Consider the following 4,014-nt stretch of genomic DNA (forward strand, 5'->3'; position numbering starts at 1 on the left):
ACAAAGAATAACATATAGTTTACATCAAAACACAGTCCTGTGAAATATTGAACCTATAATAACTCTTTACTGTAATTGTCAGAATGTGTCTACTGTAGTATCCCAGTTACAACACATTTGAGTGAATTTACAATACAATGAGATATATCTGCAAAGTATTCTATCTGAAACTCAGTTCAGATTTTTCAGTGTTTTGGCCTTAGGCTCATACATTATAAACATTTGAGTAACTTCAAATTCTTATGCAAACAAATACGGTTATCGAGCTTTTTGTCAGTTATTTGGTTTATTATGTTTTATTTTATATAAAAAAAAGAATGCACTATGACTTTTACAGGTCAAAAATGATGTCACTTTCTGAAATGCACAATGTAGTAGTGTGCATATAGCCATAGAAATAGATTTAATAATTTCATACATAAAGATTACATCTGTCAAAAACTCTTGCACTGCACTATGCATAGATATGGATTATCCTTAGACAATCTCTGCAAACCTGCCCACTGCTCACCCCTCCGTCACCAAAAGCATCCATAAACACAAAATTTAATAATACTATCACATCCCATAACTCCTCATTTGGAATTCAGCACACATGAATATTCAGAGGTACTTTTGTGCCACATTTTGGATAATTCATTTATTCGCAAAAGTAATATATTTTTAATTACATGTGTTTTTAGGGGAATACTGAGTGGATTTGCTTGGCATTGTTTGTCTCATTTGTTCGGTTCGGGGTCACAGTCTCTGCTTGTCTCTTTCTTAGGGAGGGATTGATGGTTAGTGTAACAACTGTGTAAAAATCTGCAAGTGCTTTAGCATTATTAGACTGAAAATCACAACAAATGAATGCAGCAATTGAATGGATAAAATGCATAAAATTTTGAATGCTCTAAAGGAAGCTAAACACATCATGTAGGCATAACGCCACCTAACCAGTTTCTGGGTCAATAGCGAATGCCTAGAAATGTGACTTTCCCTGCAAACATGCAGCAAATTCACATCATATGCAGTATTATGCACGGAACCTGTCATTTTAATTCAGCTAATTACAGGACATGGTGTTTCTGGACCTGGTCTGCATGTCACCAAATATTACACTGCAGTATTAGTCATGCTGTTTACCATGCTGTTTACAGTCTGGGTTTGTTGCCTTTCACGTGTTCAGTCATTTTGTGATTCTTTTGTCACCTGACCTGTCTCTGTGCTTTAGAAATTCAGCAGAACAAATGAACTGAAGTCTGCACAGAAAATAAAAAAGCATGTACCTACACAGCAGGTTTGTTTTTAAAGACTACGTTGCTGTGAGTCAGTGTTGAAAACAATGTAAAACTGCAGACATGCACAGACTGATCCACAAAAAATGTTTGTGTTGTGAACAGTGGCTGGCATTTAATTGATTGTGTTTCAACTTTTTTTTTACACGTGTCAGTTTTTACATCCCAAACTAATGCGACAAAAGAGTGGATAATCCAGTATTAAAAGGAAAATGTATTGTGTGGGAGATTCCATACTTTATTTTATTTATATATATATTTTTGGTTTATTTATTTTTTTACAGAATCTTGCAAAAAAGAAACTGCATAATCGAACAACAGGATCTGCTGTATATAACAGAAATTTGTAATCTGTTTTCTCTTGTTCAGATTTTTGTAATCCTTGACCAAATGCAGATTTTTTTGTCACATGTAAGACTACAAATATTGATCATCCAAAATTGTGTTAAATTGAAATGTGACTGTCCTGTGTATATGTGCAAATGTTCAGTTTGCAAAGAAGACACGGTGAAGTCAGTGTCTTATTCGATTGTGTTTGTTTTTCATATGAAACAGTGATTTCCTGTGTAAACCTTTGATTTGTAAATAGAACACTTCATCAGCCTTTTCATGCAAACTTGCATCTTTTTTTGAAAAGCAAAAACACAGTACAACTAGGAATATGTGGGGTAAATATATCTACAATGTGCTGTTTCTTTAGTTGCTAGCTAATGAATAAAACATATGCGTTCATTTGATACACTCGTGTTTGTTTTCCCTTCACCCTTTAAACCATGTTCTTTGCAGCAAATGTGATAGTGCACACAGAGGAGAGAAAGTGTTGCGCAAAGCTATTGGCAGTTTTTTTTTCCTTTTTTTCTCTTCTTGCTAAAATTGTTATATCTAATTCAAATGTCTCGATCAAGAGGTGTCATAGTTTCATTCGGACAAATTGGAAATAACGAGAAGGCTATGTTATATAATCAACACCAAGATGGAATATTTATTACTTCACAATGCCTTAGGATTACTCAGTCACATTCAAAGCTATTTAAACTAACTGCTTAAATGATCAATTATGCCATCTATAAATGCTTATCAGATGCCCCAAAGGATTATGACAGCTGCACAAATAGCAGTGCCAAAATAAGCCTTCGGTGCTATTGCAAAACTAGAGTTTCTTGTACATGTTTGACTACAAAATGTTTGACACTGAGCTTCTCGCAGCAGCAAAAAATGTATTTGTTGTGTTGCCGCCGTTGTGTTTAATGCTAAAAAAAAAGAAATTCTTACAGTAACTGCAATATGAACACATCTGCATCCCTATACTAGCAGAGAAACTATACACTTTGCAGAAATAGCTTTCTGGAAGCCCAGTATCCATGGAAACATCCAATTACCTGACACAGAAAAACAATCTAGAGCAAGAGGTACAATGTCAGCACAGAGTTGAACACATTTGTAACTCAAAGAGTTGAGATTTAAGTGAATTGTGTCTTGCGCACATCTCTAAATTGCACACCTTTGTGCATATAGACAAAAGGTGATTTGTAGGATACATGTGCTGCTGCATTATATTTAACCATAACTGACAGACAAAAAATGTGACTGAAAACTATCAGTTCTAATAAGACGAGTAACAACAGATCAGCGTTTGACTGACGCCATTTGTCAGACTGATGGTGTTATGTTTCTTAGCTGCTTGAAGACTCCAGTTTTTGTGAGGCAGGGGGAAATTAGGGCAGATCTACATTATGTAAGCTTGAAGAGATGTGTCAGGCACTGTGAAGGCAGCATATGACTGTAAGCATTCACCAAAGGAAAAACCTTTGCTATCTTCCATCAGGGAAGCAAACTTGATAGGAAACTGATTCAGGGCTCCTTTTTCTTTGATGGTGAAGATTTGAATCTCTCACCTTTTGTGTGGTTTTCAGTTGTTGCTCTCATTCTGTGTTTCTGTCCCAGAAGATTTTTCAGTCTTATTTGCAGCAATGCTCCTTTTCTCTCTAACACACACTTTGTATGTCTGTGCGTGGATTGGAATGTGTGTGTCTAGGCGCATAAATTATTGACTCAGAGTGTATTCATGCTTGCCTCAAGGACTTTAGCCTACCAACATGGCAATACCTTTTTCCTCTCTTTTCATCTTTCAGCATTTTTGTCTAGAAAAAAAAGCTTCACACAACTCACCACCAAACTAAAGGTCTTTAGAAATAATTGATGTATTCCTTCTCGAACATAAACTGCCATTTATCTATGTCCAACGTGCTGTTTAATAATGTATGCCAGGGTAATGTCCGTTTTAGACTGACTTCTAAAGAAATGGCATGCTGTTGGTGGGATAAGGTGATATTTACAAGCCCAGATTTTGCTTGGTATTGCAAGTATATTTGCAACAACTGGAAACAGTATGTCTGAGACAGGCTAATATTTATGAGGGTTTATCCAGGCTTACGACTGCCAACCTAAGAAAAGTGACAAAATCCTCCCTCATCCTCCCATTAATAGTATTCACACTAAACAGAAGAGTGATATTTTACATCAAGAGAAGAGAAAAGCTTTGGCAATGGGCGAGCTAAAATCCGGTCCTGTGAAAACAGTGAATTTATGTTTTTAGGAGGTTTTCATAGCTCTTGAATTCTAACAATGCCAGACTTGCTGGCTGTATGCATAATATAATTCTCTGAGATTTCCTGCCAAAACAAAACAAATTAAAATTAATGCACTTTTTAAATGTGGGTTCCTCTGACTATCGTGT

The sequence above is a fragment of the Copadichromis virginalis genome, linkage group LG16, assembly GCF_057382275.1.
Source record: "Copadichromis virginalis isolate Kocher_CV1m ecotype Utaka linkage group LG16, C_Virginalis_male_GT1.1, whole genome shotgun sequence".
Lineage (NCBI taxonomy): Eukaryota > Metazoa > Chordata > Actinopteri > Cichliformes > Cichlidae > Copadichromis > Copadichromis virginalis.